The sequence below is a fragment of the Somniosus microcephalus genome, unplaced genomic scaffold, assembly GCF_052327205.1.
Source record: "Somniosus microcephalus isolate GS21.2 unplaced genomic scaffold, FLI_Smic_1.0 unresolved_chr3, whole genome shotgun sequence".
Classification (NCBI taxonomy): domain Eukaryota; kingdom Metazoa; phylum Chordata; class Chondrichthyes; order Squaliformes; family Somniosidae; genus Somniosus; species Somniosus microcephalus.
In genome coordinates this window covers 15,602,233-15,615,962 of record NW_028225181.1, presented here as the reverse complement: position 1 = coordinate 15,615,962, position 13,730 = coordinate 15,602,233, and positions in this window count along the sequence as shown.

The window sequence follows — 13,730 nt, the reverse complement described above, 5'->3', positions numbered from 1 at the left end:
TCCACTACCTGACTGATGGGAGAGTGTGTGGCCAGTGCACACTGAACTTTACCAGGCCAGACCAACTAAAGCTGCAGTCCCAGGACAACCTAAAGGCCTTTGTTCCAATGCGTTGGATAAGCATGAGAGTCTGACCCCCCTTTAGTTCGACCTAGGTTAGGGATAGTGCAGGAGGTGGGGATAAGGCTAAGGGGAGTGTTAATGTGTGATACCCCTCGATGTGTCGAACTCCTTCCCGCACTCACGTGCCCTCTGTTTTGAATATATAGTGTTCCTTTTCTTTCTCTTTTTAAAGTGTATAGAGCTGTAGCCTTGGTTTAGTATCATTGAACCAATTAATTTCTCTGCTTGCTTGTTTTGTTTTATTTTTCTCTCAATAAAACCGTTATTATTTTAACCTTTCACCTGCTTGTCTGTCTCGAGCTTGCTATTCTGCGCATCAGCTGCCTGGTAGGATCCCAGTGTCAGAACTGAGCGGGAGTGTGGGGACGCCTCGAAAACATCCACTGGGTCAGGCCCGGGCCAAACCGACCACCCAACCAACAACCCCTACAAAATGGCGACCGCGGCAGGACACTGGGCGCAGGCATCTGGTGTTGTAGATGGCGAGTCAAATGAGACAAGCTTGATGGACGAGAGAATCTCGGACTATGTGTTCAGGAAGGTGAATCTCACTAAGAAGTGGATCACCGCTCTGCTGAAGGCTGGCCGTCCGGTGGACGCCGCAGCTCAGTGGACGCAGGGGAGGGAACACAAGAGATCTCTTGAAAAGGCTGTGTGGCTCTGCTGCTACAAAAAGCAGGTCCAGCTCCTGGATGGGCTCGTCGCAGCCCAGGCAGCCAGGTTAAAGGAGCTGGAACTGGAAGTCCAGGAGAAGGCTCAGGCAGGAGGGAAGTTAGTTGTGGCGCTGCAGGCTCTCGCACAGGAGAGGGTGCAGCTCTTAGGGGATTATAATTCCCAGTTGGAATACCTGCGGTGTCAAGTCACCGAGGCCAAGGGGAATGAGTTTAGGCTGCGGGACAAAAGTGCCCGCTTGGTAAAGGAAGTAAAAGAACAGGAGGAGAAAGTCAGGGAAGTGAAGGCAGCCTATAAGCTGGCCAGTGAACAGGGGTTCGGGGAAGCTGACCACAGCCCCTGTCAGGAGAAGATAGAGAGTCTTAGCCGAGTCCTCCGGAAGGCCAAGGGCATGGTATGCCTGATGAATCCGAAGGTGGGTCAGGCGGATTTTCTGGGGAACGAGGGTAGGACCATTTCACCATCCCAAGTGGTACCTAGGGAAGCAACAGAGGAAAGAGAGGAAACCGCGCGTCCACCACCCACTACTCCGAGTTTTGGGGAAGTGTGGCACCAAGGGGAGGTGAAGGCGGAGGTGGTCCAAGCCCCGGCTAGGACGGGAGCGGGGCCCATGTGCCCGGCCCGGCAGCTGAGGTTAGGTCCGCCCGCCGAAGGAGAAAGGGAAGGGCCTCTCCAGAACCAGTTTGTGGTCCCTTTTAATACCCAACAGCTTAGGAGTATGGTGAGCCATATTCCAAAGCTCTCCCAGAAGGGAGATCCCTCGGTTCATTTTAGGGAGGTTGTAGGGGGTTTCTCTTGCTCTTTCTGGTCTCCTGCCAGGCTTCGTGCAATAATTACCCTTGAGTGGTTCGACCCACTCCCCCTACGGTTCTAGACCTTGGACTTAGGTGCAGAGAACAGTAGTGCAGAGAAAGAACTCAATAGACCAGGTTGAATAGCACGAAATGGATGCTTTTATTTTTAAACAGTTTGAAGCATTACAAAATACATATCATAGGCACAGATTAAAGTTACTACAATCATGCACAAATTTATGAACTTGACTCTATGGAAATGGGGAACACACGGCACATCGAAAAAGGGGAAACACATTACGATTTCCCTTAACTCCCTCCCCTATACCTAAACTAAGTTTCGACCTGGGGAACTTGGGATCATGCTCACCACTCTCGAAATCGCGAGAAAGGGGGGTTCGCAGCCTTTTTGGCACCGCTTTCCGTCGTCACGTGGATTTGGAAACTTCTGGCGCAGTCGATATTCTCTCCTCCCTCGAGGCGGTGGGGTAGACCCAGCCTCGATGAGCGCTCGTTAAGGTTGAGATCCACCAAGTCAATTTGGGTTCATGGAGCAGACCCAGATGCAGGCTATGCACTTGGGAGAATCTTGTGGCATCGATCGCCGGTTCTCCAGAGGGTTTCTTCTCCGTCGGCCTGGGTCGTCGATGATCTCCCGACCCCAGTACCCGGGCCACCCTCGTCGTCTTCTCGTCGTGGCCGAGCCTTGTTTGGCTGAACACCGACCACGTTGTCCTTTTACCGAAACCGTCCGTCTTTAAAAAGACGAAAACGTTTTCATCGATCTGCCGAAGTGGAAGAGGCGCCGATCCGGGCACCGTCCGCCCTTCGTTCGTTCCTTGTAGAAGAAAGTTCTTGAAGAAAATGGAAGCCTGAAGTCGCCCAACAAAAAGCCGTGGCAGTGAAGAAGAAGTTGTACAAGTAACCCGGAGTCCGAAGTTATTTAGCTGGACTTTCAATCCATAGTTATACTCTTTTGGGACAGTCTTATCTCCCGCCAAATCATAGTCCTGTCTTTGTATTAATTTTGGCGGGCAGAAATCTCTGCAGGGGCGCTTTGTCTTGTAACGGAGCCGGTGATAACTTAAACTGGCCTTCCTGGCCGATAATGTCTGTTAATGTCTTTTGCATTGTCACCGTGGCTCGGTTCGCATATTGATCGGTCCGGACATTTTCCTTGATGGCTGCTAAACGGTTTTTCCTTTGTACGATAAATGGGTATAAGTGTTTTTACATTGTCCGCCCATATCTTGATGGGCCCCATCCTGTACTTATAATCCATTGAATATGTATGCTGTTGCTCTGAGTTTCGGTTCCCAGAGATTGGCTTTCGTGGGCTCACTGTCTTCAATCCACAAGCCTGTCTGGCTTGCAGTAACAGAAATAAAATGGTTCATAAACTGATCACGGGGCCTGGCGGCCATTTTGTATGCCCTTTTATCAAAGGTTTTTCTGTGCAAGCTTACTTTGGTCAATAAACAGTCTTAATTTTATCCAGTTTTCTTGCGTGATTTTTGCTGAAAATTGCGAATCTTACAGGCCCCCCTGTGATACTGATAGCTTGCTTAAAGTATCAATAATCCTTGATGAGCAAATTTTCCCTGATTCCCCACATCCAAACATTCCTGGCACTTAACTATCTATGCCCCTCACGACACATGCAGTTCCCATTTCCGGAGAAAAATGAAAATTACCTCATGCACATTTGGAATCATAGACAGCAAATCTTAAACTATAACACCTTCACCTGTCAGATGGGCAGGGGTTGATACCCTTTTGCGCCATCTGCATGCATCTTTTATTAATCCAAAAAAACTTAAGAACAACTAATAACATGACAATACTTATTTCCTTATAACCCAAAACAATCAAAAAAAAAAAAAAAATTTTTTTAAATGGTGGGACGCTTAATCTTATACTAGCAGCTTAGAGTGGGGTATCTGCTTCCCCCATCTGCACATAGCGTTCTCTCCATTCTCCTGTGTTCTCGTGCCTCTGGAGGCGTTTGCCTCTTTTGCAATGCACGAAGAGCAAAAATATCACAATCAAAACCTGACATACTACTAGGATATGGGATGCTATTCTAATCCAGGCGGGGACCTCTATGTTGGTGAACAAGTCCCACCATGGTGGGATGGTTATATCCAATATGTCTTTTCCTATCTCTAAAGTCTTCTGCTCCAGTGTATAGAAATGTTTCTGCGAAACTATAACGGCTTTTAAAACCTTGGTGAGGTGTTCGGGAAGAGGGGGAATGACATAACCAAAATGCGCGACAAATCGTTGTAAGTCTGTGAAATTCTCTTTGATAGTGATGTGTACAGTGGAGGGCGCAGGAATGGGAACAATTCGTTGTTGTGCCACTTGAACCTCGGCCCTGGGTTTGAAACAGAAACTGCTATCACCGACCGAACACCACTCGTGTTGTCCATATCGGTACTGAGGCGCTGCAGTGGTGACGCAGTATGTCCCACCCCCGATATATGCTACCTGTGGGGGCACATGGTCCTCTGCCATTGCCTCCATGGTGCAATTCACCGGCTTCGCGCTAGCGGTTCTGAACCCGCACTGTGGTTTCAAAAAGGCATTCAAGTGCTGGGGACACAGGATGATGTGTGCTCCCCGGCTCCGACATCCCGAGAGGTCGGTGCCTGTCATCGTACGCTCCCATCTGATGACGTAAGGCGGGACCACTGCGTAACGAATGTGTGCGCCCCCCTGAATGACTCCAATGTTCTCTACTCTGTATACCGGGGCGGGCTTTGCTGCGGGACCCAACACCGGCATTCTTACTACTATTCCCATAATAGTGTGATTCGAATGTCCGCAGTCCACTGGAACTGGGTATGCTTCTGCGGCTAGTCTGAGCTGGCACGGGCTTAATGCATTCTCAAAAGGGTGGAGCGCTTGCAAGTGCTTGTTGCTGATCCAGGACGGGACCAAACCCTGTTTTAAATCCTCAAGATTACTGCGGCCCTCGCCCAATAACCACGCCCCGTACAGCACACAGGCCTCGTTTTGCGCAGCTTGATCGGACGCATTCCGATCCTCCTTAATGAGTGCATTTACCGTTCTCGCGTGTTTCTCCAGCTCAGCAATTATGTCCTTAAAGTGTAGTGTCATGGCCTGGTCCTCATGCAACTCAGAACCCACGACCTTGTTTTCGTCTGTCAATATGTTCCTTAACTGGGCTTTTAAACCGTTGATCTGTGTCTGCAGTTCCACGTTATCTAGAGCGTTGACAACAGATGTCCCGGTATTAAAAGCAGTGAATATGTCATTTACAGTACCCCTTCTTTGCCTCCCGACTCGATCCAAAACTTCTGGCAGTGTGGTGTATAATTTGTCTCTGTCGATGTCGGCAAAATCAAATTCGTAAAATTGTCTAAACATACTGGTTAACAGGACCTGGTATAATTGTTCCGTTTCTTTGGGACACCACTCCGGCAATCTTACCTCAGTGAGATTTAAAATCACTGAGGCCACCGCGTAGTGTACCCCTTGGTACAGCACCTGGCCGGTGGGTACCAATACTAAACCGTTCCCGGGTCCCCTGGTGGTGGTTGGGCACCCTCCTTTCTGGGCTAGTGCTACCGGAAGCGTGGGCAGGGGCTTGCGTGGGCGGGTGATGAGTTCAGTGGCGTTCACCGGAATAGGGGAGTATGGGGCTCCGCACGCTCGAGTGCTAACATCCCATCTCATCCCCTTCCCTTCATCCTGCCACTGCCTCTGGAAGAAGATGGACACGCCCTTGGGGCAGACGCGTCTCGAACCCCACATACAGACATATATTCCCTCATCCGGTTCCCACCATTTGTCCCAACACACACGTAATTGTCCGTGAGTTCCCGTAATAGTCCGATGGGTATTATTACCCAGTCGCTCCCACTCGACCGTAGAGTTTCTCATGTCCTTTCCCAGCTTTCGTAGCCACCACCATCGCCTTGGTGGTACGTTCCCATTGCACACCAGACAAATCCTCTTTCCCACGGTGACGCTGACTCTGGGCGCTAGGATCCTCACTCGAGGGCACGTTAATGAAGTCTCTTGGTAGGCAAAACCGAAATTGCTGGAATATTCCGTAGAATTCGTTCCCAGCCAACCTGGCCATCTCCCTTGGTGGAAGTAGGTGGCGGTTTCCTCTACCTCTCGCTCCCCCGTCCCATCCGTTGCGATGGGGGCCGTGTCCCCGGAGCACCCGAAAATGATGACGTCCTTGGTGCGGCCTCGGTAGGCCCACCCGCACCCGATCGCCATGAACGCGACGACAATCCTTTCCATCGTATCCCAGGTTTCTGTAACCAACAAAATGATGTAGCCGGGCTCCCGATAGGTGCTGGCCTAAATTAATTGGACGCGCGGGTTCCTGGACCCCGCTCCCTAACAAACACACATACCGGGCAGACTTCAAAATTGTACTCTTAACACCATATACTTTACATTCCTTAAACTATGACCATAATTACCTATCTTAACTTATGTACAGCGCCGCCCTCCGTGGGGCGGCTTTCCGAATCCCTGTGAGGTCTGTCGTGTGCCACACCCTGCGGTGGGGCTGCATTGATCTTTGGCCTTGATCCCCCGCAGCCTGTCGCTGCTGAACGGGGATCATGTCTTCCTGGGGCTGCTTTAAACCGTGGTTGGGGAGGATGGGGAGAATCTGGCCAAAATTTTCTGGGCTGGGGCGCTCGAGCTGACCTACGAGGGGCTGCTTTGGGTTGGGCTCCCGGGGCCGATGGACCTGGGGTCGTGACTGTTACCGTCACAGCCTGTGGTTCCTCCACAGCTGCCGGCTCCAGCTCCCCTTCCTCAGGCTCCGCCCCCCCGGGGTCGGGATCTGTGGCTTCCGACTCCACCTCACCTGTCCCTACAGGTAACGAGTCTTCACCCCCACTCCCTACCTCCCCCAAGCTTGAGTCGAGGGCGGGACTGCCGTCCTCTGACTCTTCCTCCTCCGTGATTGGGTCTAAAGCGAGGTTGAGCTGTTCGGGCTCTCCCCTGCCTAAATCCCATTCAAAAGATGAGACCTCCCACTCCAATGGGATGGCCTCTCCCTTCACGCAGGCTACTGCTCCAGCCTGTGTGGTCTGTGACTCTGTTACAGGCTGAGGATCTTTGTTCTCAGACCTGGTCCCCTTTGGTGGCCCTGGTGTACCCGGTTTAAACAGTTTACACTGGTTGATGTGAAACCATTTGGTACGTCGGGGCGTCTTCACTGCATAAACCATGGGGCTGGCTTTGTCTACAATGCTGTATGGCCCCATGTACAGTGGTTCAAAACTCCCTACCCTGGCGTAGTTTCGGACCATGACCTGGTCCCCGACTACCCACTCTTGTTGTTTCCGAGGTTCCAACAACAGTTTATTTCCCTGGTGCTGTCTTCCCATGTTCCCAGCCGCCTGCCCATAAATCTGTCTCAGGCGCTCCAAGAGGGTTTGGGCGAATTTGTCCCGTTTCACCTCTCGGAGCTGGCCCTCAGTGAGCACCGGGGCTAGCACATGGGTGGGTGTTCGCATGATCCTTCCAGTCATTAACTCGTGCGGGGAATACCCCGTGCTTTTGGACTGGCTGGCTCGGATCCCCATGAGGACTAAAGGCAGGACCTCCGCCCATTTCTGGGGCGAGCCCATTGTCTCTTTCCTCAGCTTTTCCTTGAGGGTCCGATTCATACGCTCAACAATCCCGGATGACTGGGGATTGTATGCTACGTGCCACTTTCCCTCAATGCCCAAGAGCCTGAGGGCGTTCTGCATTACTTGACCGGTGAACTGACTCCCTTGGTCGGACTCTACAAAACGGGGGAGTCCCCACCGTGAGAACACTTCCCAAATCAAGATCTTAGCAGTACCCAGTGCCGTAGCTGTTCTGCACGGGAAGGCTTCTACCCATTTGGTGAACACATCTACCAGGACAAGGCAGTACTTATAGCCTCCCTGGGCGGCGGGCAGGGGCCCTATGTAGTCGACCTGAATCGACTGCCATGGTCCCTCTACCCTCCTGATGTGCCCCATGGGCACCTTCCTTTTGTGGGGGTCTGGGTTGTTAGCAGCACACACAAGACAGCTTGCGCAGAACTCGCGGACATCGTCCCGAAGTCCCGGCCACCATCCCGCCTGCTCCACCCGTTGCCAGGTGACCTCAGGTCCGGGGTGTCCCGCTCCTGGACCCTCGTGGGCCAATTGCAGGAATTCCCTTCGGTGCTGCTGCGGCACAACCCACTGCTCCTTTCGGAACAGCATACCTTCTTTGACTGTGAGGGCTGCCGTACTGTACGGACCTTCTACCTGTTTGCCCTCTGTGATGGCTTTTAGGACTGCTTTTAGGGCGGGATCCAGGGTTTGGACGGTCTTTAGGTCTGGGGGCGGTGTCACCCCTGTGTTCCCGGGAATTCCCTCCCTGCCTTGGATCGCCGCCACGGGTCCGGGTTCGTATGGGTCCCAGAGAATGCCGTTGCGGGCACCCTCCCTGGCTAGCGCATCCGCCTGCTGGTTGCCCTGACTGCGGGGTTCTGTAATGGAGTGAGCCTTCACCTTATGGATGAACACCTCTCCTTTCTCCCCCACAGCTGCTAGGATCTTCTCCAGCAAGGGCTTAACTGTTAAAGGCCGCCCGTCCGCGGAGGTGTACCCGCGTCGGGACCAGATGGCGAGGTACTCCGTACACGAATTGCACGTGAACATGCTGTCTGAGCAAATCGTGTATGGGGTTGGGAAAATCTCGGGGTGGGTAACCACGTACGCCACCGCGGACAGTTCAGCCTGCTGCGCGCTCATAGTGCTGGGGAGCTTTATTGCCAGGGCAATGTTTGCCGCAGGGTCATAAACTCCACACCCTGTGAGTCGCTTGCCGTCAGCTACAGTGCTAGAACCGTCTACGTAGATCTCGCGGCCCGTGGGATGTATCCCGGCCCGTAAACCTATGTTAACTTCCCATACCCCTTCTATGGAACATTGATGGGCTGTCCCGGGATATGCCATATTGGCTGCGAGCCTTGGCGCGCAGAGGCCTTTAACTTTGAGATCCATCTGGGAAAGGAGGAGGGTCCAGCGCGCAATCCGAGCGCTGCTTACGGTCCCATCCTTAATCCTCCCGTCCAGAAGCATCTTCGTGGGGGTGTGATGGGTGAGGAGCGTAATGGGAGAGGTCCCTGTGAAGATCACTGATCTGTTCACAGCCCAATGCGTGGCCAGGAGATGCCGTTCGCAATTGGAGAAACTCCTCTCCACATCCGTGAGCACCCTGGAGGAATAAACTACTGGTCTTAGCTTGCCGTGCCGCTCTTGGAGCAGTACTGCGCTCAGGCTGTCCCCACTAGCGGCTACCTCCAGAAAGAACTCCTCTCCCCCATCTATGGCCCCTAGGGCTGGCGCGGTCTGCAGATCTCTTTTCAACTTCTCGAATGCTGCCTGGCACCCCTCGTCCCAAGACCACTCGACTCCCTTGTGTAAGAGTCGAAGTAGCGGGGCCGCTGTGGCAGCATAGTCCTCGATGAAATCTCTGCAGTACCCGGTCAATCCCAAAAAGGACCTTACACCCGTTACTGTGTTGGGAATCGGCAGATCTTGTATAGATTCCCGTCTGGCCTTATCTATGGCTCTTTCCCCAGCGCGGATGGCCAGACCCAGGAATTTAACTTCCTGCTGGCCGATCTGCGCTTTCTTTGGGTTTACTTTGAAACCCTTCCTTTCTAACAGTTCCAACAATTCGGCTAACAGTGGGCCGTGCTGCTCCCTTGTATCTGTGAACAGGAGTAAGTCGTCCACATACTGCACTATCTGGTTGGGCTGGCTGAACTCTTTCAAACTCCCCGCCATACACTGATGGAAAATGCTGGGGCTGTTGTGAAAACCCTGTGGTAAGCAGTTCCAGGTGTACTGTTGCCCTTTGAAAGTAAAGGCAAACTTGTACTGGTCCTCCCGCCGCAGCGGAATGGACCAAAAACCGTTCGAGATGTCCAGCACCGTGAATGTGGTCGCCGATGCTGGAATACTCCCTATTAAGTCTGCAACTGCTGCTACCGTGGGCGCGCAGGCTGGGATATTACTATTGAGGACTCTATAGTCCACCGTGGCTCTCCACGAATTGTCCGGTTTCTTTACCGGCCATAATGGGGAGTTCACGTGGGTGGCTATCGTCCTCAATACGCCCTGCTGTACCAATGAAGATATTGCTGTCTCCATGTCGGGTTCTGCCTCCTTGGGGAAATTATACTGCTTTTGGGGTCGGATCATGGGGTCCCCGTCTACGCTGACTTCGAACCCAGTGACTCTCCCGCAGTCGTGCTTGTGGGTGGCGAACGCGGTCAGATTTTCTGACACACGCGCCTGCAAGTCCGTTGGGACGTTTGTTATCATGAGCTCGAGATCGTAACCTCCTGATGGCTTCATAGTGCACAGGGCCCCCTTTTCTTCCTTCCCCGGGATTACGACTACCTTACCTAAACCGCCCTCGGCTCCCCAGAGACAGTGATTTCTCAGGTCCACGAGGATCCCGTGTTCCACCAAGAAATCAGCCCCGAGGATGCCTTTCCCCCCCCCCTCTTTCCACTTCAATAGGATGCACGTCCATGTGGTGTGGAGCGCTCCCAACTGAATGGAGAGCGGGAGGGAGTGCGCGCCAGCCTGTGCTCTACCCGTGAAACCCGCTACTAAATATGGAGCCTGGGCGGACAGAGGTGAGGCAAAAGGTTTGTCCGTGTGGATCAAGGTACATGAAGCTCCCGTATCCAACAGGTAACTACCCCTTTGTTTCTCCACCTCCATCTCCACCACAGGTCTTCTCCAAGCGTCATAGCGGAGCGGACACAAGTAGATGGGCTGCGCGGGCGTCAGTCATTTAGGTGTTTCGGCTGGGGTCTCGGGGGCGATAGGGCTGTTAGCAACCGCTACCTTCCCCTGCCAGGTCATCAGAGACCGCATAGTCTCCAAGACTGACTCGATCGCAGCGGGGTCCACAACCGCACCACCCCCTTCATTCGGGGCAAAAGCTACGGTTGGGTTCTGGACTGGTGTTGGGGCAGCGGCCTGCACTTGTGGTTGTGCTGGTGTTGGGGAAACTCTCGGGCCATTGGCGACTCGGGCTTGGGCTCGATCTTGGGCTGCGGCGAACTCTCTCTCCCTCTTATCCTTCCAAGGATTCCTACAGTCCTTGCGCCAATGACCCTCCTTCCCACACCCGTAACAACTGCTATTTGCTTGGGGATGGCGATTTCCCTCCTGACGCCATTCCTTTTTAGCAGAGGCTGCGGGTCTCACCTCATGCACCTTTCCTTTCACAACAGGCGTTTTCTTGCCCTTGTTGTTTCTATAACTGATCGTGAGCTGATCTAGTACTACTTCCTCCGTGGAGCGGGCGTTAGTGGGGTCAAACCATGCTTTGGCCTGTTCCTTCACTACTGGCAGGCAACCTGCTACCAGGCACCGAAGCCAGTGAGCCCTTTGTTCGCCATCCAGCCCGGCCCGGGCCGGCCCGCCCGGGCAGCTGCGCCGATACACTGGCCACAACCTGTCGGCGAAAACCCGTGGGGGTTCTCCCTCTAGCTGCACTGTCTTTTCTAAACGGAGGAACGGAGTTCCGTCCCCCTCTCCCATGATCTCCAGAATCTCATCCCGTAGCAACTCATAGTCCCTGTGCCCTCTCTTGCTCTCGTCAGGGAGACACTGGAGGAGCGAACTGTCCAGGGAGAACAGCAGCATTTTAGACTGTTCAACCCCGTCGCAGTCATTGACTGCTGCGGTCTGCTCCACGTCCCTGAAATGCACGGAGGGATCTCCTGACTCGGAGAGTTTTGGGATGTGACTTATCATCTCTCTTAGCTGTCGTGCGCTATGAGGCATTATGATCTGACTCTCAAGGGGTCCGTCATCGCCATTTTCTTCATTTGGACCGATCCTCCGGTGTCTCGTTGGACACATTGGCGCCGACCCCGACTCTACTGTCTGGGGTTGCTCTACCTCAGGGCTCTTTTCCTCTACCGTCTCCGTCTCCTGTCCCGGAGTCCAAGACTCCTCATAGGCAGGAGGCGCAGAAGGTTCGGGGGTTGGTACCCCAACTGCCTCTTGTGGAATCGGTCTTTTGGATTCCTTGGCTAGCAACAGCTGACTCGCTGGTGGATTTATGAGACACACCAACCCGTTTGCCTTCGCTAGGGCCTTTCTCAGGTCCTCTAGCTCCCGGCGGCAAGTGCTGTGGTCGGTGTTCTCAGATCTATCCTCCATGGCCATTTTATATGCTGCCCTGGCTCCCAGGAGCTTTTCCTCTTGGGCATCTACTTGTTTGGCTAGACGGGAACACCTCTCTCTCATTCTACCTTCACTGGCCTTGGCCTCCACGACCTGACATTTTAAATATTCTACCCGGGTTTCGTGGCAGCGAATTACAGAGCGGCGTTCCTGGTTCAGCGCGTCAAGCGATTCAATCAGTTTTTGACCTCCCGCAACCTTTTCCTCCACGCCTTTAAGCAAGCCGTTGATCTGGACTGTCTGTGCTGCAACTACCTGGTCCAAAAGCTGGACTTGCTTCTTGTAGCACATCAGCCAGACCGCCTTTTCTACAGATTTCTTATGCTCTCTACCCGCTGTCCACTTGATGGCTGCGTCTAGCGGGCGCCTATCCCTTAGTAGATCAGATAGCCATTGTTTTGTGAGGTTGACTTTTCCGAAAACATAATCTGCTATTCTTTCATCCATCACATTTCGTCTATTCAGATCTTGATCTAACACACTACTTTCCTGCTGCCAAGGTCCTGCCGCGGTCGCCATTTCTGTAGGGGGTTTCTCTTGCTCTTTCTGGTCTCCTGCCAGGCTTCGTGCAATAATTACCCTTGAGTGGTTCGACCCACTCCCCCCTACGGTTCTAGACCTTGGACTTAGGTGCAGAGAACAGTAGTGCAGAGAAAGAACTCAATAGACCAGGTTGAATAGCACAAAATGGATGCTTTTATTTTTAAACAGTTTGAAGCATTACAAAATACATATCATAGGCACAGATTAAAGTTACTACAATCATGCACAAATTTATGAACTTGACTCTATGGAAATGGGGAACACACGGCACATCGAAAAAGGGGAAACACATTACGATTTCCCTTAACTCCCTCCCCTATACCTAAACTAAGTTTCGACCTGGGGAACTTGGGATCATGCTCACCACTCTCGAAATCGCGAGAAAGGGGGGTTCGCAGCCTTTTTGGCACCGCTTTCCGTCGTCACGTGGATTTGGAAACTTCTGGCGCAGTCGATATTCTCTCCTCCCTCGAGGCGGTGGGGTAGACCCAGCCTCGATGAGCGCTCGTTAAGGTTGAGATCCACCAAGTCAATTTGGGTTCATGGAGCAGACCCAGATGCAGGCTATGCACTTGGGAGAATCTTGTGGCATCGATCGCCGGTTCTCCAGAGGGTTTCTTCTCCGTCGGCCTGGGTCGTCGATGATCTCCCGACCCCAGTACCCGGGCCACCCTCGTCGTCTTCTCGTCGTGGCCGAGCCTTGTTTGGCTGAACACCGACCACGTTGTCCTTTTACCGAAACCGTCCGTCTTTAAAAAGACGAAAACGTTTTCATCGATCTGCCGAAGTGGAAGAGGCGCCGATCCGGGCACCGTCCGCCCTTCGTTCGTTCCTTGTAGAAGAAAGTTCTTGAAGAAAATGGAAGCCTGAAGTCGCCCAACAAGAAAGCCGTGGCAGTGAAGAAGAAGTTGTACAAGTAACCCGGAGTCCGAAGTTATTTAGCTGGACTTTCAATCCATAGTTATACTCTTTTGGGACAGTCTTATCTCCCGCCAAATCATAGTCCTGTCTTTGTATTAATTTTGGCGGGCAGAAATCTCTGCAGGGGCGCTTTGTCTTGTAACGGAGCCGGTGATAACTTAAACTGGCCTTCCTGGCCGATAATGTCTTTCAATGTCTTTTGCATTGTCACCGTGGCTCGGTTCGCATATTGATCGGTCCGGACATTTTCCTTGATGGCTGCTAAACGGTTTTTCCTTTGTACGATAAATGGGTATAAGTGTTTTTACATTGTCCGCCCATATCTTGATGGGCCCCATCCTGTACTTATAATCCATTGAATATGTATGCTGTTGCTCTGAGTTTCGGTTCCCAGAGATTGGCTTTCGTGGGCTCACTGTCTTCAATCCACAAGCCT